The following is a 23845-nucleotide window of genomic DNA, read 5'->3' on the forward strand; positions in this document are numbered from 1 at the left end:
TCCTCGCTCTAACTACACCGAGCAGATGGACTTAGCCCATCATAGGCTGTGTTGTGTGCTGGGTGATGCCTGGTATCTTATTATCGTTGGCGGGAGGATGAAGCTCTGATAGGAGCTGCTACAAGAAGAGCAGAGAAACAGGACCACAGATCGCCACAGAGCGACAACAGCCCAGAAGCTGAAGAAAGAACTCTGGAACAGCAAACCTCCTACACCTTGGAGATTCTCCAGGGTAAGAAAATGATTGTAATGAAATGCAAACTACAGCATTAAGGTCACACACTACAACATCTTTCCCTTTAAACCGAAGATAACAGCATACAATAAAAAACTAATCAAAAAGCAACAAAACTAAAAAATGCATTTCCAAATGCTGCAAAAGAGAAACAGTTAATACAAATTAACAATATTAAACTTTGTTGGTACCTTAGTAATGTGCTTACTTCTTGGCTTCACTCCATCTGCAGCAATAACGCTCTGAAAGGAGAAATTACTGCTGTGAGTCTCAGAGTCTTCAGTGTTACTGGTCTCAGTCACGAAGACTGCGGTGTCAGAAGATAACTTTCTCTTATTTGGCTTCGTAGATCCACCAGTCACGCCATCGCTTTTAGCAGACATGCTACTGTCAGCAGCATCATAACTTCAGGCAGATCAGCAAAGCGGATCTCACCACTCACATTGGGTGAACAGACTCGTCTCTGCTACATACATCCACTCTGTTCTATAATTTGCTTGGAGCTGCCAAAATGCAAAGAGCTGCAATATATTCGCCACACTTTCCTGACTACCTTGTTTTTAAAAGTTGTGACATTCAAGCGTGATTCTTGGTTCATTTGCAAGCTGAATTTTTTTAGAGGTTCTATTGCCACACAATACTATTCCCATATTCCAATTTGTCCACAGGGTGCTTCAACCCTGGTAGGTTATCAACTGCCTGTTTTGCTGATAATTTCAGATCGTTTCTGTAAGAAACTGAATTATTATTTGCGGTAGATGAGGAACAATCACAACCGTTGTCAGAGTGAACTTTCAAAGCCATTCAATTAACCTAGTATTAACCCCCTGGTACCTAAGCACCGAACAGGCAGGCTTAACTTAAGGATATATGTAAAATACTTATGCAGAAACCAAACAAGTAAAAGTCAAAATGCAAAACAATAAAAAACTCAAACCGAAATAGAAAAATATTAAAGTAAAATGTATTGAACAAAATTACACTAAAATGACAAAATCCAATAAGGGGAATGAGATATGAACTGTAACGCTGTAAGAATCACAAGGTGCCAATGGATGAGGGGCCCGGGCATGGATTCGTCTCTCTGGAGCTGACTGCCAAGTCAGAGGAAACCGGAGGCCACGGCCTGCAAGCACATAGTGCAGGAATTAGCCACAGTGGTCCAAGAAGACATCTAGTGCTCCAGGATCAGATAGGGCTGCTGGCCTACAAGGGGATTCACGGCAGGTTCGGGCACAAAGTGCTTAGAGTACTGAGAACAAGCAGCTGTCACGGTTCGCGGCATTGCCGCGGCCGGCCATCCCCGCATACACACACGGAAGCAGGAATACTCACTTCCGGCCGGAAGTTGAGTCCCCGGTCTAGTCCCGGGCAGCAGCCTGGGAGCACAGAAGCACTTCCGGGGGAAACGCTTAAACATCGCGTTTCCTGCCGGCTCTGTGCTTCGGATTCCTTGCTGGGGATCCCGCTTGCTGAGACCTGCCTGTCCAGTCCGGAGACGAGCCGTGCTGGAGCGCTGCTCGGCTGTCACGTCAGCCGCACTTAGGAGTGCTTCTTTTTTACTCGTCTGACATCAAGGAGGCAAGCCGCGCTGGAGCGCAACTCTGCCTCACGTCTGCGCCACTCAGGAGCGCTTGCTTGTTCCTTCTCCTGGGGGATCCAGGAATGTGCCCGTTTTTTGTTTCTTTAACCCTTGATGCGCAGGAGCGCCTTGAGGGTGTTTAGTGGACCTGAGTTATGTTTTGGGGTTTGTACTTTCGGTTTCGCACCGCGCCGGAGCGCTAAAGGGAAACAACTCAGCCTACAGACTTGGGCTCCTTATCGGGGATGCCACAGGTTGAGTGATTCAGAAAAGGGGGTGGTGATGAACAGAGTGTCTGAATTAAGCAGACCACTCTTACCCAGTCCAAAGATCAGGGCTTGATCCATCACCGTTATTTAGCTCACTGCCCCATCCCAGCTCAGAACCTGGCTATATGCAAATTAGTCTGTCCCTGGCCCAGTGCATCATGGGAACAGGGCAGACCAAACTACCAAGCCAATTCTTCACCAGAAAGGAGACAAGCTTCCGGGGAGCGGTTTCTGGCATTTCAGCCGTCGTCGGCCCGGCTTGCTTGAATCCTGATGGAGCAGTGAGCAAGGGACTCATGTCTGAGTATACCCTGCCACACCTATAGTGGCCAAAAATGATTCAGAAAAGGGGGTGGTGATGAACAGAGTGTCTGAATTAAGCAGACCACTCTTACCCAGTCCAAAGATCAGGGCTTGATCCATCACCGTTATTTAGCTCACTGCCCCATCCCAGCTCAGAACCTGGCTATATGCAAATTAGTCTGTCCCTGGCCCAGTGCATCATGGGAACAGGGCAGACCAAACTACCAAGCCAATTCTTTACCAGAAAGGAGACAAGCTTCCGGGGACCGGTTTCTGGCATTTCAGCCGTCGTCGGCCCGGCTTTCTTGAATCCTGATGGAGCAGTGAGCAAGGGACTCATGTCTGAGTATGCCATGCCACACCTATAGTGGCCAAAAACGAATCAGAAAAGGGGGTGGTGATGAACAGAGTGTCTGAATTAAGCAGACCACTCTGACCCAGTCCAAAGATCAGGGCTTGATCCATCACCGTTATTTAGCTCACTGCCCCATCCCAGCTCAGAACCTGGCTATATGCAAATTAGTCTGTCCCTGGCCCAGTGCATCATGGGAACAGGGCAGACCAAACTACCAAGCCAATTCTTCACCAGAAAGGAGACAAGCTTCCGGGGACCGGTTTCTGGCATTTCAGCCGTCGTCGGCCCGACTTGCTTGAATCCTGATGGAGCAGTGAGCAAGGGACTCAAGTCTGAGTATACCCTGCCACACCTATAGTGGCCAAAAACGATTCAGAAAAGGGGGTGGTGATGAACAGAGTGTCTGAATTAAGCAGACCACTCTTACCCAGTCCAAAGATCAGGGCTTGATCCATCACCGTTATTTAGCTCACTGCCCCATCCCAGCTCAGAACCTGGCTATATGCAAATTAGTCTGTCCCTGGCCCAGTGCATCATGGGAACAGGGAAGACCAAACTACCAAGCCAATTCTTCACCAGAAAGGAGACAAGCTTCCGGGGACCGGTTTCTGGCATTTCAGCCGTCGTCGGCCCAGCTTGCTTGAATCCTGATGGAGCAGTGAGCAAGGGACTCATGTCTGAGTATACCCTGCCACACCTATAGTGGCCAAAAACGATTCAGAAAAGGGGGTGGTGATGAACAGAGTGTCTGAATTAAGCAGACCACTCTTACCCAGTCCAAAGATCAGGGCTTGATCCATCACCGTTATTTAGCTCACTGCCCCATCCCAGCTCAGAACCTGGCTATATGCAAATTAGTCTGTCCCTGGCCCAGTGCATCATGGGAACAGGGCAGACCAAACTACCAAGCCAATTCTTCACCAGAAAGGAGACAAGCTTCCGGGGACTGGTTTCTGGCATTTCAGCCGTCGTCGGCCCGGCTTGCTTGAATCCTGATGGAGCAGTGAGCAAGGGACTCATGTCTGAGTATGCCATGCCACACCTATAGTGGCCAAAAACGAATCAGAAAAGGGGGTGGTGATGAACAGAGTGTCTGAATTAAGCAGACCACTCTTACCCAGTCCAAAGATCAGGGCTTGATCCATCACCGTTATTTAGCTCACTGCCCCATCCCAGCTCAGAACCTGGCTATATGCAAATTAGTCTGTCCCTGGCCCAGTGCATCATGGTAACAGGGCAGACCAAACTACCAAGCCAATTCTTCACCAGAAAGGAGACAAGCTTCCGGGCACCGGTTTCTGGCATTTCAGCCGTCGTCGGCCCGGCTTGCTTGAATCCTGATGGAGCAGTGAGCAAGGGACTCAAGTCTGAGTATACCCTGCCACACCTATAGTGGCCAAAAACGATTCAGAAAAGGGGGTGGTGATGAACAGAGTGTCTGAATTAAGCAGACCACTCTTACCCAGTCCAAAGATCAGGGCTTGATCCATCACCGTTATTTAGCTCACTGCCCCATCCCAGCTCAGAACCTGGCTATATGCAAATTAGTCTGTCCCTGGCCCAGTGCATCATGGGAACAGGGCAGACCAAACTACCAAGCCAATTCTTCACCAGAAAGGAGACAAGCTTCCGGGGACCGGTTTCTGGCATTTCAGCCGTCGTCGGCCCAGCTTGCTTGAATCCTGATGGAGCAGTGAGCAAGGGACTCATGTCTGAGTATACCCTGCCACACCTATAGTGGCCAAAAACGATTCAGAAAAGGGGGTGGTGATGAACAGAGTGTCTGAATTAAGCAGACCACTCTTACCCAGTCCAAAGATCAGGGCTTGATCCATCACCGTTATTTAGCTCACTGCCCCATCCCAGCTCAGAACCTGGCTATATGCAAATTAGTCTGTCCCTGGCCCAGTGCATCATGGGAACAGGGCAGACCAAACTACCAAGCCAATTCTTCACCAGAAAGGAGACAAGCTTCCGGGGACCGGTTTCTGGCATTTCAGCCGTCGTCGGCCCGGCTTGCTTGAATCCTGATGGAGCAGTGAGCAAGGGACTCATGTCTGAGTGTACCCTGCCACACCTATAGTGGCCAAAAACGATTCAGAAAAGGGGGTGGTGATGAACAGAGTGTCTGAATTAAGCAGACCACTCTTACCCAGTCCAAAGGTCAGGGCTTGATCCATCACCGTTATTTAGCTCACTGCCCATCCCAGCTCAGAACCTGGCTATATGCAAATTAGTCTGTCCCTGGCCCAGTGCATCATGGGAACAGGGCAGACCAAACTACCAAGCCAATTCTTCACCAGAAAGGAGACAAGCTTCCGGGTTGAGTGACTGCATACCGTTTTCAGCTACACGCGTAGGAGCGTTTTCTTTTTGTTTTAGCTTGGGTGAAACGCGCATGAGCGCTTTCTTTTTGTTTGAACTTGGCTGTAACGAGCAGGAGCGCCTTACCTTCGCTATTCACATCCGGAGCTGTTCTCATCTGGGGACCTTCCTTCCTGGAAGCATTTGTGAGTCCTCAGAGAGTGACAAGGTCTGTGTGTGTATGTGGGGGGGTGGTTCCTTTTCGGGTCTGACTCAGTCTCTGATCTATCTCCTTTGGTTTCCAGTTGACACCGGGACGCCCCGTCAGCTGCACGCTATCCTTTAACCCTACTCCCTGGCTCCCATCCCTGCGTCCATCTCATCCCTGCAGGGTATTGCCTTCCACGAGGGTCAGGTGGGTACAGGGAAGGGTGCTCTTGTCGTCTCTGCGGAATTGCGTCACAAGCAAAGGTAAGACTTGTGGGGCACCTGACAGCAGCAGATGCCATAGCAGACGCTCTAAGGCAGCAAGGCCCGGACGAGACTGAAAGGGAGTGACACCTCTGACCCTGTCCATCATGCAATAGCTTAGTGGAGCTCAGCAGGAGGACAACCCGGTGACAGCCACCCACTGGCGCTGGGACCCCACGACAAGGCAGGCCGGTCTGGTGATGTGGTAAGAGATATAGCAGCCATGTCCTCAGCGAAAAGCAAGAAGGATCAGAATCTAAAAAAGATACTGACCAAGCTCCCAATGACCGGCAGCGGAGAAGGGAGGCTCTCCCCAACGACACAAATCAGCCAAGATGTGGACACCTCTGAAGCCCCAGTTACCCACGCCTATTGAGAGTCGCTATTCGGTGCATTATGAGGCGACTTGCCGATGCTGAAAAGGGAAATAGCGGGGGAGATAAAGGAGATAACCGATGGAGGCCACATGTTCCCAAACTGCATCAACGTCCCGCCTTATGATAAGGTCGGTCGTCGATGCCGTTGGGGACAGTGTGGCCTCCATCGAGGATCAGGAGCAAGCCAAGGGAGGACGAGGTGAAGCATCTACAACAAGAGATACTCCGGCTCAAGGCTCAACAGAGCGATCTCCAGGAACACATAGAAGACCTGGAGAATCGGTCTTGGCGAAACAACATCCGCGTTAAGGGAGTTCCACCTAAAGAAGAAGAGCCAGACATCACACAATACCTGCAGGGTCTCTTCAGGAGCATACTGGGCGCCCCCACCGGATATTTTGGCTTACATTCCAGACTTTCAACTAAAAGAGTGTATACTACGTGCTGCCAGGGACAAGCAACCACCAAGATATCAGGACCACTAGCTTTGTACCAGGACCTGGCTCTAATACCCCTTCAAAAGTGTTGGCGGTGCCGAGTGGCAACCACACGTCTTCGAAATCAAGGAATACCGTATTCTTTGGGTCACCCTTTCTGGCTGATTTTCATATGGCAGGGCAAACTCCTCCAGCTCAGATCCATGCAGGACACTTGCCAGGTGCTGGGCATCGAGAATCCAATCCAGGAGGAGACAGAGGACCCACAGACCAAAACTCCTAGTGAAAGATGACATAAGGTCTACGGGAGGCAAAGCACAGAGCGAGCGTCGATACCGGACCCCAAGACCATGGCACAAGAAAGACTGGCAGTGCTGGAGACAATGTCGAAGGAGACATTCCCCCATGATGACACAGTGAACGACAGAGGGACAGATAAGTGACATTTGCAAGGACGGGTGGGCGGCGAAGAAGTCTGCAGGGAGCGTAGAGACACGGGGAGTGTAGAGACACGGGGAACTGGCCTCACATGTTCCCAACTATTCCGACTTCCAAGGACGTACACGCACGAATGGCGGGCCCTGGACAATTTGAGGTTAATGGGTTGGGGTTAGGGAGGGGAGGGTGGTGAACTGGTATGCAAGTTAAAGGTGCTGAAGAGAGGATCAAAGGGCAATGGAGGCTGGGCAGACGTTAGGAGCTCAGGGGTAAGAGGGATCACAGGGACCCAAATACAGGCCAAAGCTGGTGCACTCACTATGACACACTATTTCCCAGCCCACACTGAAAATTCTCACTTTCAATGCGAGAGGTCTCAACAATCCCAATAAAAGGAGGTCCATCCTTTCCTACCTTGATAACATGGAGGCAGATGTGTGTCTCCTCCAGGAGACACAGCTCCTCTCCAAAGATTGGCATAGAATGAGGTCACGACTCTTTCCCCAGCAGTTCAATTGCCTATAGATAGAAACGCCCCCCCCCCTCACCCACCTATACCAACAACCATTTCAAATACCAACCGCACCAGGGATGGTGCTAATAGGTTAAACAGGCCCAGGGGCTCGAATCAGAACAGGTTGTCTAGTACCTCGTGCATTAATGTTCCTGCCGCCCCAAGTATGAATGGCTAATCAGGATGTCCTGAGTCTGCCGCCCGCTGCTTGCCCTTATGTGTTGGTACTGGCAGGAGTACCTACTTTAAAGAGGGATCAGCATGAGTCTTGGGACCAGCTACGCAATAAATGTGCGGACTGGCTATCAAGGTATAGAAGCGTCCATGTATCCGAAATAAAGGATATTATTATGGCACGCGGGGTTGGGTGAGTTCGTGCATCTACAAAAAATTTCAAAGGGGACAGTATTCTAATTACATTCCGCCGACCTTCTTTGGTGAGACACCTACTAAGGGGTTACGAATTCATAACATCTAATAGCACTAACATATGCGCACTACCCCTTGGTTATTTCTACAAACCAAATCATGCTCCTTTCACCAACAAGAATTACTACCTCTAATAGGTTCCAGGCCTTGTCTGGATTAGAGACACAAGATTGACTATCAACTTTTGGGGAAAATACTGATCCTGCTATTAGGTTACCTCATGCCCTGCCAGAAACTGAGGGTACTATTCCCACAACCCACTTATTCCCCTTATGCAAACGAAGGCCTCAGCAAGTTCAGACCTCCGTATCTTAAGCTGGAATGTTGCAAGGTTGTACTCTAAACTTCTCCAGCCAGATTGGGTACAACTTATTAAATACCAAGATATCCTTTTATTTCAGTTAACATGGGCCACACAAGAATTGCATAGTGAGGGGTTTGAATGCCATAATATCCTAGCAACAACCCCCAAGCAGGGTCGACCATTTGGGGGTTTATCAATCTGGGTCAATATTAAGACAGGAGGATGCATAAAAACTGTAACAATAATTTTCGAGGCATATTATTTAATAGGGGAATTTCCTTTTGGATAATTAATTTTTATAACAATGATTTTCATTCTGTTCCAAATATGCATTTTATCAATTTGTTTCATTTTATTGCATCTATTGGAAAATCCAAAGACACTTTCAAGTCAGTAGGAATCTGTCTGGGGGCGATTTTAATGCTAAGCTATCTTTCTCACGGTCAAGCGAATATTCACATAGCAGCAGACAAACATGCATTAGGGGTAGAGAGCTAATGGACCATTTGAACACCCTTAACTTAATTAATGATATGGAAATTGATGCAACTACAAAAGATAATGCCCCCCCTGAACCGACATTCAGAAGGAGGGTCTGTTCATCTGAAATTGCTAATGTTTTTTACCCCCCCCCGCTTTAGAATCTTAAAGCGGCAAGTGCCCTGGAGACCCTTCCTTCTGCAGGCTCAATGGGCAGGCCCAGTCCCCGGTCCCCAAGCTCGCGCGGCCCTGTCCCGAAGCGGACAGGCCGCACTCTCACCTCAGGGCCGGGGCACAATTCGGACCCAAGGGCCGGGTCTCAGATAGCAGTAGGCACCATGCAGGGCGACGCCCCGGCCGCGGCAGACAACCCCGGAGGCGGCGGACTCCCTCGCACCAGGCACCCTGACAGGGCACAGTCCGTCACCGCTACCGGCACCGGCAGCTCGTCACCTTGCCTCCTGAACCGGCCGGTGCGGCAATCCAGGCTCCCGCTATTGCCTCCGCCGCCGCAGAGCCCCCCGATGGCAATGGGGCCCCCCGGCAAGTTTGCTTCTCCGCCGCGACTAGGCCCGATCCCCGGGCTCAATTAGCGGCGACCGTCGCCTCGACCCACTAAGGTGCTCCGTTCCTCGATGGGCACAACGCCGCTCCGGGGCCTCGGTACCTGCGGGAGGGCCCGATGGCAATGGGTCCCCCCATGTCCGGAACCACCGATGGTTGGGTCAGGCCGCAGTCCCCGGCCTCGATTTCAGGCAGGGCCGGCGGCAGACCTGTCGGTCGAGCTCGCCGGTGATCCGGTAGCCCACAGCTTTGAAAGCGGGACCGGAGGAGTACAGCACGGTCTGGGATCGTGGAAGCTCAATTTAGCACTCTGAGGTGGGCTGAAAGGATCGAAAATCAGGATTTAAGCGGCGGCCGTCAGGGAGCCAAAGGAGCTCACGTCCTGTCGGCCATGCTGCTAGGCCACGCCCCCGCAAAGTCTTAATCCTAATTTGATCATAGGGAAGTACACTATTGCACAGCACTCGCCACTTTAATAGCTTTTATGGACCTGTCCTCAGCTTTCGATTTTGTTAATAGGTCCCGTCTATGGTCCATCCTTTTAGAATATGGACTGGATGAGGCCCTTGTTCATTTTTTGACCTATCTCCATACGGATCTGAAAGCGCGGGTCAGGATTGGGGGTGGGGGAGAAGTTTCCAATTACATCATAACACACCTCTGTCAGACAGGGGTGTGTTATGGCTCCTTTTCTATTTATCATATATAAAAACAATTTACATAAATCACTGATCACACTAACTAATGATGTTCCCAAAATTCAAGGCAAACCTCTCCCAGTGCTTTTAGACACAGATGATGCGGTTTTAATTGGTAGCACACAAAATGCACTACGGACTTTAGTTCGAGGTTTCACAGATTTTATGTCTGGCTTAGATTTATGCACCCATTTAAAGAAATCTTTTATAATGCCTTGTGGGCCAAGGAAATGTCCGTTAAATTTTATCTCTGTTGGCGACCAAAAATTAACTTGCACTGCTACTTTACCTTATCTGGGAATGGTCTTCGTTGCGAATGGCACTTGGTGTGAATACTTGGCAAATTGTAAAAGTAAGTTCTCAAGGGCTTTTAACTCAATCCTCAGTCTCCTGCGCCCTAAAAGATCGGGAACAATTCCAGCCTTTTTAAAGATTTTTAAGATCCAGTGTGTACCAATACCTACCAATGAGGCAGAGATATGGAGTGTTGCCAAATGCTCTTGCGTCCAATCAGAAGAAAATAGATTTTGTAGAAAACTCTTGGGCGCTCCTATCTCCACCCCTCTGTACATATGTCATGGCGAACTGAAATTAGGATACATTGAAGACATCATAAGGGCCTGCTCCGAACTATTTTAGCTGTTCATAATGAAGAATCCCGAGGCTTCTCTCAGAAGGGACATAATAGATATTAGTCTTCGCTGTGAGAAAGGGACGGATATTCCATGGCTTGCTGGGGTAGTCAAGAGTCTGGAAAGCGTTAACCTTGGTAGACTGTTTGCCAATTCAAACACAGCTGTAACAATGGACAAAAAAGTTTTAAAGACAGCACTGTATGCACTTTATAGCGCGAAAAGACTAGAAAGGGAATTGAATAAACAAACTGTTGTAAAATGTATATCCATTGCGTACCCTGAGCATTGTCTACCAAGTTATATTGCACTACCCATGTCCCAATGGGAGAGAGGCCTCCTATTCCGTCTAAGAGCTGGGAAGGTAAGATATTTGCTTTGTTTTCCCTATAGCTATAACGCAAAACGTGACTCCCTGCCATTTACATGTGATGGTCACAGCGGTCAAACACTTTTACACTTTTTATTCTTTAGTAGATACTATATGAAATATGCACTATGGTTTCTAATTCCGTATTTTAAAAAATTGTCACCTATTAATTTAACAGACGCTCTTGACTGCAAATTTAAATTGGACAATGTTGAATTGATCTTGAGCATTGGCACCTTTTTGAGAGTAGCTACGGGTGCACGGAAATCTATGTGCGATCTATGAAGTCATTTGTATTGTACTATTCACAATATGCAATTTACCTAGGTTTACTGTATTTTGCTACATTATGGATTGGATATTGCTATCTATTTCATTCAAAACATCTTTATTCGATTCGTGGAATCATAAAAGAAAAAACAATGCAATATTTATAGATACATCATTTCCGTCCAATGCTATAATCCTTGAGAAAGTAAATTGCAGATTTTTGGGTATCATTACATTTGTACAAATACGCAATTTCAAGATAAGGTGCAGTTAGTAGAATCAGTGCAAATAACATGGCCATTAGGTTCTCGGTGCAATAGACAATTAAAATAGTAAAGTACAGTGCATATGTATCATAGTTGTATTCCCAAAGGTACTTGTGCCCCTTATATGTTTATCACAGTAACAATTAAAAAAAGAAATAATAAGAACTACTACAAACAAAATACATTGTAAAATATTAAATACTATATACAATAAAACGTTTCGGCGATTCAGTCCTGCAATACTCAATTTATGTTCTTTTATCCTCTGTAGTGTAGTTCCTATCATCCCAATAGGCTCTGCGCATTGGAATAATACCTACAGCAGTAAAGGCCTAGACCAGACGTTAACTAGGTCTACTACTGTCGATACTAGACTTAAAGTTTTGGGTTTGCCAGCTTAGCTCAGAGTTCACTAGAAACTTTCTCGAATGTTCAGGAAGGACTTACTTCCCTGATTAGACAAGAAGGGATTTAGTTTCTGACAACCATAGAACATGACAACTTTGCTCTCCCCTAATCAAGAGTATATCTCGAGAGTCGTGTGAACAAAAGGCAATTTATTTTACTCAGTCAGTACGTGCATTCTTAGTCTCATCAGAATGTAGAGAAAAGGAAGAGACGGGCGTGTTCAATAAAAAGGTGTTATTTATTGATCAGTCTCTTTTCTCATACAAGAGAAATGGATCGATATTATTGCAATACTTATAGTTAAGTAAAGTGCATACATTAAAAGCAATAGTATAAAGTAATACTGTAAAAACATTGATATGGTTTCTAAGCCATAAGATGTTTTAAAATGAATAAAATATATTACATACACATATACATTTGACTAAACGTACTCAACTGGTGTTTCTAAATACGCCTACCCCGTGTACCTGACCTAAGTCTAATACGTGGGCGGGAATAGAAAGTTACAGTTTAAGTTAAGTTTGTTTTTGCCAAGTGAATAACTAAAGAATTCTCTGTGAGGGGCTATTCAGTTCTGTACCTGGAAGTTAGGATGAATGAGGGATGGTATCTCTCTCTCTGGTCTCGATATTCCAGGCTGCCTGCGAGGGCTACCCAGAAGCGCCGGTGCTGGATTTCTCGGCAGGAGAAAGCAGCGCGTCTCTCAGCGCGTCAGGAAGGCGGGGCTACGCTAAAATCAAAAGCTTAGCATATTAAGTTCTACTGAACTTAGTAGTCGTAGGTTGAAGGGAGTAGCACACCCCTGACTACAACTCACTAGCAAGGTCCAGTAGGAAAACACTTAGTGTAGGTAAGTGCACCACTTACACCTCACTAGTAACCATGTCTGACACAGGAAAGGCCTCAGGGTCTAGTCCTGTGACAGTTGACCCTACCCAGGCAACTTTTGGATATGACAAACTAACCCGCAGAGACTTGATTGCCTTGTGCAAAGCAAGAGGGTTAAAAAGGGGCAGAAGCCCCACCTGCCTAATCCTGGTAGAAATCCTAGAACAGGATGACTTAGAGAAGGCAAAAGCAGCTTCCCTAGATACAGGAACTGGAGGGAACCCCCCTGCAGTTGATCCCCTTGAAGAGGAGGATGATGATGACTTGGATGAGGACTCAGATGTTGAGGACTTAGGAGTACAGGATCAGGGTAGCCAGGTTCCAGTTGGTAGGCTTAGCCAGGCCAACTTGGACCTACTGGGGAATGGAGAGGGCCAGCACCTCCCCAGAACCCAACATATGATTCCCCCAGGCAACAGAAGAGTGAGATCTCCCTCAGGGGACTCTCATCTTTCTAGTGCCTCCAGAGAATCACAGAGAGGCATGAATGCTTCTCAAAAGTTAGAGCATAGGGCCAGAATGAGGGCTGTCAAACTCCAGATAGAGAGGGAGGAGGTAGCCTTGGCTCAAGCTAGACTTGCCTTGGCAAGAGAGCAGAAATTAAGTGGCTTAGATGTCACTGGTGGCAGCAATTTTCCAAGAGAAAAAGACAGGGCCTATGATAATAGAAACCTGACCAAAATTGTGCCCCCCTTTAAAGAAGGGGATGACATCCACAAATGGATGACTGCTCTTGAGAGAGCCTGCATGGTACAGCAGGTTCCTGAGAATCAGTGGGCTGCAATTTTGTGGTACTCCTTTTCTGAGAAAGGGAGGGACAGGCTCCTCACAGTTAGACCTGAGGATGCAAAAAACTACTCTGTTTTGAAGAGTGCTCTCATTGAAGGGTATGGCCTAACCACTGAGCAATACAGGTTGTTGTTCAGAGACACCCAGAAAGCACAGACTCAAGACTGGACTGATTTTGTGGAGTGTGCCACTAAGGCTTTGGAGGGTTGGTTGCAGGGAAGTAAAGTTTCAGACTATACAGGATTGTACAATCTTATGATGAGAGAACAGATCCTTAATAACTGTACAAACCAGCTGTTGCATCAATACCTTATTGACTCTGATCTGACCTCTCCCCAAGAATTGGGAAAGAAGGCAGACAAATGGGTCAGAACAAGGATTAAGCAGAAACCCCAGAACCAAGGTGGTGACCAGAAGAAAACAGACCAGAAGGGTGGTAATCAGAATCAGAAAGATAAAGAAAAAGACCAGAAGTCTTCAGGCCCCCAAACTAATAGTAAGGAGGGTGGTTCCCAAACCGGTAACAAGAAGAAGAAGAACAAAGGTCCAAAGACACCTTGGTGCAATACCTGCAAATCAGTTTCACACTGGGGCAGTGAGTGCACCAAGGCAAATCCAGTTCCCACCACTACAGCTCCTAAAGCAACTGCAACCCCAAGTACAGTAAGCAGTGGTGGAACACAGTCCAAGGGTGTAGCTGGGTTGACCCTGGGTATTGAAGTAGGATCTGGCCTAGTCAGAGTCCCTACACAGGCAGTTCTCCTGTATGATGTGGACATTGAGTTGCCCACTGCAGTAAGCCCCACTAACCTGGGCAAATACAGGCAGACTCCCTTAATAAATGAGAAACTGGCTCAAGCTTACAGGGACACATGTGCTAGTGTCACCATGGTGACCCCTGGCTTTGTGGACCCTGGGCAGATTGTACTAGGAGAGAGCTACCTAGTAACCAATGCAAGCAACTCCACTACCTCCCATAGTGTGGCAGTTGTGAACTTCTCCTGGGGAGGGGTTGATGGCCTAAAGAAAGTTGTGGTGAGTGCAGACCTACCAGTAGACTGTCTGTTAGGCAATGACCTTGAAAGCTCAGCATGGTCAGAAGTGGAGTACAGGACTCATGCAGAAATGCTAGGGATTTCAGAGCATGTCCTTGCCATGACAAGGGCTCAGGCTAAGAAGTGCCTTCCTGAACCAGTGGTGGATCTTGAGACAATAGACCAGCCACAACCCAAGAGAAGGAGCAAGAGAGGAAAGGCCTCGCCTTCCACCTTGCCCCAGGTTGAGGATCAGGTTTCAGAGGAAACTGATTCTGCAGTCCAAGAGGAGACTGTCTCTGAGGACCTTGAACCTGACCAGGTTGAGTTTCTGGGGACAGGGGGACCCTCAAGGGCAGACCTGAGGCAGGCTCAATTAGATTGCCCTTCCCTTGAACCCCTCAGACAGCAGGCTGCTGCTGAGGCTGCTGGGGATGCCCAAGGTACCCATACTGTGTATTGGGATGAGGGACTCCTTTACTCAGAGGCTAGAGCCCCCAAGCCTGGCATGACCAGGAGGTTGGTGATACCTCTGCAGTTTAGGGGATTCCTCCTTACCTTGGCCCATGATATTCCCCTTGCAGGACACTTAGGCCAGAACAAGACGTGGGACAGGCTTGTTCCACACTTTCACTGGCCCCACATGTCAGAGGATGTCAAGGAGTTTTGTCGCTCCTGTGTCACTTGCCAAGCCAGTGGTAAGTCAGGTGGCACAACAAAGGCCCCCCTAATACCACTACCTGTGGTGGGGGTCCCCTTTGAGAGAGTTGGAATTGATATTGTGGGTCCAATGGACCCCCAAACAGCATCTGGGAACAGATTCATACTGGTGGTAGTGGATCATGCCACCAGGTACCCAGAGGCTATTCCCCTAAGGACCACCACAGCACCTGTGGTGGCAAAAGCCCTCATTGCAGTTTTCTCAAGAGTGGGCTTTCCTAAGGAGGTACTATCAGATAGAGGGACAAATTTTATGTCCAGCTATCTAAAAGCAATGTGGAAGGAATGTGGAGTAAACTATAAGTTTACCACCCCATATCATCCACAATGCAATGGGCTTGTGGAGAGATTTAACAAGACCCTTAAAGGCATGATAAAAGGATTACCAGAGAAGCTCAGGCGGAAATGGGACATTCTTTTACCCTGCCTGCTCTTTGCTTACAGAGAGGTCCCACAGAAGGGGGTTGGCTACAGCCCTTTTGAACTTTTGTTTGGCCACCCTGTGAGAGGTCCATTGTGTTTGGTGAAGGAAGGATGGGAGTTACCTCTCAAAAAGCCCAAACTAGACATAGTGGACTATGTACTTGGTCTCCGCTCCAGGATGGCTGAGTACATGGAAAGAGCATCCAAAAACCTGGAGGCCAGCCAAGAATTGCAGAAAGCTTGGCATGACCAAAAGGCTGTGCTGGTAGAGTTCCAACCAGGACAGAAGGTATGGGTACTGGAGCCAGTGGCTCCAGCAGCACTCCAAGACAAATGGAGTGGACCCTATCCTATTATTGAGAAGAAAGGGGAAGTCACCTACTTGGTAGACTTTGGAACACCCAGGAGCCCTCACAGGGTAATCCATGTGAATCGCTTGAAAGCATTTGTAGACAGGGAGGACATGAGCTTGCTCATGGCCACAGATGGGGAACAGGAGGAAGAGAGTGACCCTCTCCCAGACCTGCTTTCTCAGAACCCTGATGATGGTTCAGTTGATGGAGTAGCCTTGGCAGGCAGCCTCACTGACCAGCAACAGAGGGACTGCAGACAAGTTTTGCAGGCTCACAGGCAAATGTTTTCACTCACACCCAGCCAAACTGACTGGTGTACCCATGTTGTGGACACTGGTGACAGTCTGCCTGTCAAGAATAAGATCTACAGGCAACCTGATCATGTCAGGGATTGCATCAAGGCTGAGGTGCAAAAGATGTTGGAGCTTGGAGTGATTGAGCCATCAGAGAGCCCATGGGCCAGCCCAGTAGTCCTGGTGCCAAAACCTCATACCCAAGATGGTAAGAGAGAAATGAGGTTTTGCGTGGATTACAGGGGTATCAATGCTGTCACTAGGACAGATGCTCACCCCATTCCAAGAGCAGATGAGCTCATTGACAGATTGGCTTCTGCCAAGTTTCTGAGCACATTTGATCTGACAGCTGGCTACTGGCAAATCAGACTAGCTGAGGAGTCAAAAGCCAAAACAGCATTCTCTACCCCTAGTGGACATTATCAGTTTGTGGTAATGCCCTTTGGTTTGAAGAATGCACCTGCCACTTTCCAAAGGTTGGTGAACCAAGTCCTTACTGGGTTGGATGACTTTTGTGCAGCTTATCTGGATGATATTGCTGTCTTTAGCTCCACCTGGGAGGATCACCTGATCCACATGAAGAAAGTTTTGGAGGCCCTGCAAAAGGCAGGCCTAACTATCAAGGCCACAAAGTGCCAGATAGGGCAGAGTAAGGTTGTATACCTGGGCCACCTAGTAGGTGGAGGCCAGGTTCAGCCACTGGAAAGCAAAATCCAGGCCATACAGGACTGGGCTCCTCCAGTTACCCAGACACAAGTCAGAGCCTTCTTGGGCCTGACTGGGTATTACAGAAAGTTTGTGAAAAACTATGGGTCTATAGTGACACCATTAAATGACTTGACATCCAAGAAGATGCCAAAAAAGGTTCAGTGGACAGTTAGCTGTCAGAAGGCATTTGAAGACCTGAAGAAGGCCATGTGCTCTGCACCTATCCTAAAGAGTCCTGACTACTCCAAACAGTTCATTGTTCAGACAGATGCTTCTGAGTTGGGGGTGAGAGCTGTACTCTCACAACTTAATCAAGATGGTCAAGACCAGCCAATTGCTTTCATTAGCAGGAGGCTAACCCCAAGAGAAAAACGTTGGTCAGCCATTGAGAGGGAGGCCTTTGCTGTGGTTTGGGCATTAAAGAAGTTGAGGTCCTACTTGTTTGGAACTCACTTCCTGGTGCAAACAGACCATAAGCCCCTCTTATGGCTTAATCAGATGAAGGGTGAAAATCCCAAACTGCTCAGGTGGTCCATTTCCCTACAGGGGATGGACTTTACAGTGGAGCACCGCCCAGGGACTGACCATGGTAATGCAGATGGTCTCTCCAGGTACTTCCACTTAGAACATGAAGACTTATCTGGTCAAGGTTAGTTTAATGTCCCTGCGTTTGGGGGGGGTTGTGTAGGAGAGTAGGGTCTGCTATCCTATGGTCACCCCAAATTTTTGCTTTTTGCTTCACTGGTTTTCGACTACTGAGGCTGTGGGCCTGCTGATCAGACCCCCAGCCTGCTGTTCTCTCACTAAATTAATGACACATGTGCTATAGGCACATACCAATTGGAAATGGACTCCTTGTCAGCCCCTGTAGAATGCACTATAGGTGCACAGGGCACAGGAGCCACTAAGGCCTACCAGGGGCTGCAGCATATCTTTTGCCACCCCTGGCTGGTTCTTAAATTGACACAACTGGCTGATCACTCAGCTGGGGTAAGGTGGTGTACACACCCCTTGCTTAGATATAGTATACCTATGTCTAAACCTATATCTGGACACAAGTAAACCTGTGAGCCACTCCTATAGACAGGCCTCACCAATCCTGGAGGCTGGGTGCATGGTTTTTATGTGAGATGGAGCTCTAGCATGAGCTGAGCCTGTCTGCAGCCGTCGGGAACAAATCCCTAAGCTGTTTCAGGATAATGCCATACCATATACTATTAAGTGCCTTATAATCCTCGCGGTTATTTAGCAACTTTGGTTTGGCTTTATCAAAACATGTCGTGTAAGGTGTCATACGCTTTGGAATACCATCCCCTCGCCAGTTCTGGCGACGGGGATGGCATTCCACCCCTCTAGAGGGGTAAGACATGTTACTTCACTTTAATGCGGTTGATTTCTCCAAAGGCCTTAAGATCCACAAAATGGATGCCTCTGCCACAGACAAATGTCTGGACCCCTGGAGCTGACCGAAACTCAGTCAAGGGGGTCCTGGACAAAGGGTTTCCTGTCACAGGAGGGTGTCACCGCCCTCCAGACAGGAGATAGTGTATTGTAGCAGGGAGGTTTGAAAGAAACCAGACACTGCCTGGGGCGCACAAGGCTGCCCCTTGCATAATCCGGCCAAACCGGTTCTGGGGCACTCCAGCCCTCGTGCCAGGGCGGCCTGGATCAAAGGAAGGGGGTGTATCCACCCACTTCCTGGGTCCCACCCATAGGAGGGGACCTAGCAGGTAATCACGCCCACCAGATTCGAATAAGAGTGGGAGCAGTGCCAATGCACATCAGATTTCCTGGAAGAAACATTTGAAACGATATTCTGGACCCTTCGCCCTCCATCTCAACGTGGAAGCCCGAAGAATCTCCCTTGTGGTCAAGGAGTGACCACCCTGCAGCAGCAGGCACCATCCAGCCCTCGACGTCTACTTAGTTGCAGTTCCCGCCGGAACTCGAGCGACTGAGATCGACGAGATCAAGCCTGCCCAGCTTCTAACAGCCCGATCCACAGTCCCTGCAAAGCTGAGACCCGTGGAGGCGACCGGAAGCGTGGGGCACGCCATCTTGAAGTGACCACGAGACGCTGACCGTGCAGCCCACGAGTGACCCTCGAAGCTGTACACCGGGGTTTGAGAAGCCCCCACCCTGAGCTACTCCTGAGCCGAAGTTCAGCCCTCCACACTCGACGAGTGCTGCGTGGGGCCCTTTGGCACGATTTGGCTCAACGCGTTGGCCCGGTCACTTGCCAGCTGGCTTGTGGTCCCTGTGCCGACGAACTACCTAAAAAGACTTGTGATTCTGGTTGCTCCAGATCCACACCAGCTCCCCTGAAAAGGAGCCCCGACTCTGACCTTCCTGGTCCGAGTGAGAAGCAATCTTCCGATCCTGCGTGGATTGCTCTTACCAAGGCTTGTTTGCTCCAAACTTGAAGCCGACTGCACCGACGGTGAGAGCCTGCGTGGGACAGATCGTGACCTGCTCCTGGACGTCGCAGATGCCCCAGAGCCCACGTGACAGCGGAGAGAAGCTCCTCGACGACCACCTGATTGCGCCCGACATTGCCTGGTTCCGTCCTGGTTCCACCCTGGTCACTGCTGAGTGACCCAGACTCTGTCCCCTCTGCTTTCAGGTACTCTACAACTTGAGTCCACCCTTGGACTCCACCGGACACTTCGTCTTCACCCTGCCTGCAGCCCTTTCAGCTTCAAGCACCAAGAGCCTGCGTGTCAAAACCCGACGCCACTTCGACCCTGTGCACCCACTTCCTGTGGGTGAGGTAACTTTGCTCCGCCGGTGTTCCCACACTGGTGCACACCTCTAGGGTCTGTGTGTTAAGTTTTGTTCCTCTAGGTTCAGCGGAAGTGTCCTTAAACTTTAACTCTTTGACTTTTACGCACCATTGGTTAACATTGGTGCATGCGTGCGCTTTCCGCACATCTCCCGAATCCCGAGGGCCATTCCCGACTTCAGCATTGCTTGTCCTGACTGCTCCCAGCGATTCCCTAGGCCCTAGGCCTAACCACTGCTCGAGTGGCCTTTCTTATACCACTTGTTTAGTTTATGGTTTGAGTGGCCACCCGCCCTCATCCATAATTGTGCAACTTGTATGTTTAAACAGTGCTTTTTGATTTAACGCTTGTGCCCCTTTATTCATAAAGAATACTGGGATTGTTTTTAGTAATAAACACATATATTTTTATAATATATACTTGTGTGGTGTCCTTTCATTTGGTATTACAGGATTGTATGTGGTAAAACAGCTCGCTTAACACGACCTCTTAAGTTAAGCCTTTAGGCTGCTTAGTCCATGCTACCCCTAGGATAGCTTGTCTAATAAGGTTGACTTACAACCAGACACCATAAGGGGATTGTTTGGTCAGGTAGTAGGTGGTTCCAGAATTGGAAACATCCCCTACCAGGCCAACTTCTCACACCGCCCCACAGCTCCGAGCCATAGAGAGCAGCGGTTTTGGCCCTAGATTCATATACCTCCAATGCTGGGGTGATGGACTTGGTACCAGTTGCATGGAGCTTTTTCAAGATGGGCACTGAATTTTGCATTAAAATGGTCCCAGATTTTCTGACATGCGGGCACCATGAGAGCTTAGAATCTAGGGTCACCCCTAAGTAAACAAAAGTGTGAACCCTCTCTATCGCTACGTCATTCAGCATCATCTTTTTCTTAAAACTTTAGTGTGGCCTGACGGACATGTATTTTGTTTTTGATGGGTTTATTTCCAATCCTTTTTGTTTACAGTACACCACCAACTTATTCAAAAGACTTTGCAGTCCCATTGGGGTCTGTGAGAGGAGGATAGTATCATCCGCAAATGTCAGAGCACATACATGAGAGCCACTAACTTTGGGGAATCGTGGTTTGTGTCCAATAGGAAATCCACCATATCATTAACATAGAGGAAAAACAGGGTAGGAGCCAGGACACAGCCCTGAAGGACCCTCTCCTCACCGGTATCTCCTCTGTCAACTCCTCGCCCATACCCCAGTGCACTTTTGCAAAATTATCTTCATGTAATTTTATGAGTTGCACCAGTATGTTTTTTGGGACCTATTGATTTAGCAGATTTATCCACAGCAGATCTCTTGGAATTGAATCGAAAGCGGCCTTTAGGTCAATAAAGGCCATATACAAATTGCCGGATCTTAGTTTAGTATACTTCCAGGCAATGGTTAGCAGCCTGAACACCTGATCTATGGTGCTGATTCTTCTTCTGAACCCTGCCTGGCATGGGGATAATATGTCGTTGTCAACTAGCCAATTGTTTAGCCTGTCCAGTATCTGCTTTGAATAGACCTTTTGGGTAATGTCTATCAAGCTGATAGGTCGATAATTAGCGGGATCGTCCCTACTGCCCTTTTTGTATATAGGGACAATCTCCGCGCCCTTCCATGATATAGGATAGGCTGCCCTCTGCTAATTGCATTGCACAGTAAGTTGATATACGGTGCCCATACCCCTGGGTCTCCTGGGATGTTATCTGGGGCTGGCGCTTTGGACGGCTTAATGGCGACTATAGCCTACTTAGTATCTAAGATACTAAAATATAGTGGTTCACACTCCTTGGACATTGTCAGCTCTTTATTTATGCATAAGTTCTCAATTGAAGGGGAACCCGGGCATGCATATAAATGTGCAAAGTGTCTGAACCATGTTTTAGGATCTAGATCAGGGGTACTCATAGTACGGCCCGCGGGCCAGGGGCGGCCCGGCAAGCCTTCCCTGGCGGCCCGCGGACCCCCGAGACATCATACCTGTGTTTGACGTTTTTTTTTTTTAAGTGTCTGCAGCAGCGCGAGAGACTCTGTTGCTCTGTGGGGTCTGCCGGCCGGGCGATCCTAGCAATGGCCAGAGTACAGCTGCAGGGGCCTAAGAAGAGGTGAAATACAGAGGCCTCATTAACATGCAAATGGTCTTTTGATGACCTGTGAAATGTTCGGGTGCGGCTGTGAGTGTGTGCGCGCCCCGGCTGGCACACAGGCAGGGTGAGGTGACAGAGGGTGACAGAGGGAAAGGGAGGGGGAGGGGGACGAGGAGGGAATGAGAGGGAGTGAGAGAGAGTGAGAGAAGTGAGTGAGTGAGAGGGATGGAGTGAATGAGAGGGATGGAGTGAATGAGAGGGATGGAGTTAGTGAGAGGGATGAAGTTAGTGAGAGGGATGGAGTGAGGGAGGGAGGGAGCGGGAGGGAGGGAGCGGGAGGGAGGGAGCGGGAGGGAGTGAGCGGGAGGGAGTGAGCAGGAGGAGGGAGCTGGAGTGAGTGAGGGAGAGGGAGTGAGGGAGAGGGAGTGAGGGAGAGGGAGTGAGGGAGAGAGAGTGAGGGAGTGAGAGGGAGGGAGGGAGTGAGTGAGAGGGAGTGAGTGAGAGGGAGGGAGTGAGAGGGAGGGAGTGAGAGGGAGGGAGTGAGTGAGAGGGAGTGAGTGAGAGGGAGTGAGTGAGTGAGGGAGTGAGTGAGTGAGAGAGGGAGGGAGTGAGTGAGAGGGGGTGAGTGAGAGGGAGGGAGTGAGAGGGAGGGAGTGAGTGAGTGAGTGAGAGAGGGAGTGAGTGAGTGAGTGAGAGAGGGAGGGAGTGAGAGAGGGAGTGAGTAAGTGGGAGGGAGTGAGTGAGAGTGAGTGAGAGGGAGGGAGGGAGGGAGTGAGAGGGAAGGAGTAAGAGGGAGGGAGGGAGGGAGTGAGAGTGAGTGAGTGAGAGAGGGAGTGAGTGAGTGAGAGAGGGAGTGAGTGAGTGAGTGAGTGAGAGAGGGAGTGAGTGAGTGAGAGAGGGAGTGAGTGAGTGAGTGCGTGAGAGAGGGAGTGAGTGAGTGAGAGAGGAGTGAGTGAGTGAGAGAGGGAGTGAGGGAGTGAGAGGGAGTGAGTGAGAGAGGGAGTGAGTGAGTGAGAGAGGGAGTGAGTGAGGGAGTGAGAGGGAGTGAGAGTGAGGAGGGAGTGGGAGGGGGAGGGAGTGAGTGAGGGGGAGTGAGTGAGGGGGAGTGAGGGAGGGGGAGTGAGTGAGTGGTGAGGGGGAGTGGAGTGAGGGGGGGGTGGAGTGAGGGGGGGTGAGTGAGTGAGGGGGGGTGAGTGAGGGGGTGAGTGAGTGAGAGGGAGTGAGTGAGAAGTGAGTGGGAGTGAGTGGTGGAGGAGTGGGAGTGAGTGGGAGTGAGTGGGAGTGTGGGAGTGAGTGGGAGAGAGAGAGTGAGTGGAGTGAGAGTGAGTGAGTGGGAGTGAGTGAGTGAGAGAGGGAGTGAGTGAGAGGGAGGGAGTGAGAGGGAGTGAGTGAGTGAGAGGGAGTGAGTGAGTGGGAGTGAGTGGGAGTGAGTGGGAGTGAGTGGGAGTGTGGGAGTGAGTGGGAGAGAGAGAGAGTGAGTGAGTGAGAGTGAGTGAGTGGGAGTGAGTGAGTGAGAGAGGGAGTGAGTGAGAGGGAGGGAGTGAGAGGGAGTGAGTGAGTGAGAGGGAGTGAGTGAGGGGGAGTGAGTGAGTGAGGGGGAGTGAGTGAGGGGGGAGTGAGTGAGGGGGAGTGAGTGAGTGAGTGAGGGGGAGTGAGTGAGTGAGTGAGAGGGAGTGAGTGAGTGAGTGAGAGGGAGGGAGGGAGTGAGTGAGTGGTAGGGAGTGAGTGAGGGAGTGAGTGGTAGGGAGTGAGTGAGTGGTAGGGAGTGAGTGAGGGAGTGAGTGGTAGGGAGTGGTAGGGAGTGAGTGAGTGGTAGGGAGTGAGTGAGTGGGAGGGAGTGAGTGAGTGGGAGTGAGGGAGTGAGTGGTAGGGAATGAGGGAGTGAGTGGGAGGGAGGGAGTGAGTGGGAGGGAGGGAGTGAGTGGTAGGGAGTGAGGAGTGAGTGGGAGGGAGGGAGGGAGTGAGTGGTAGGGAGTGAGTGAGTTGTAGGGAGTGAGGGAGTGAGTGGGAGGGAGGGAGTGAGTGAGAGGGAGTGAGTGGGAGGGAGGGAGTGAGTG

This window comes from Lissotriton helveticus, assembly GCF_964261635.1.
Source record: "Lissotriton helveticus chromosome 1_1 unlocalized genomic scaffold, aLisHel1.1 SUPER_1_unloc_7, whole genome shotgun sequence".
Classification (NCBI taxonomy): Eukaryota; Metazoa; Chordata; class Amphibia; order Caudata; family Salamandridae; genus Lissotriton; species Lissotriton helveticus.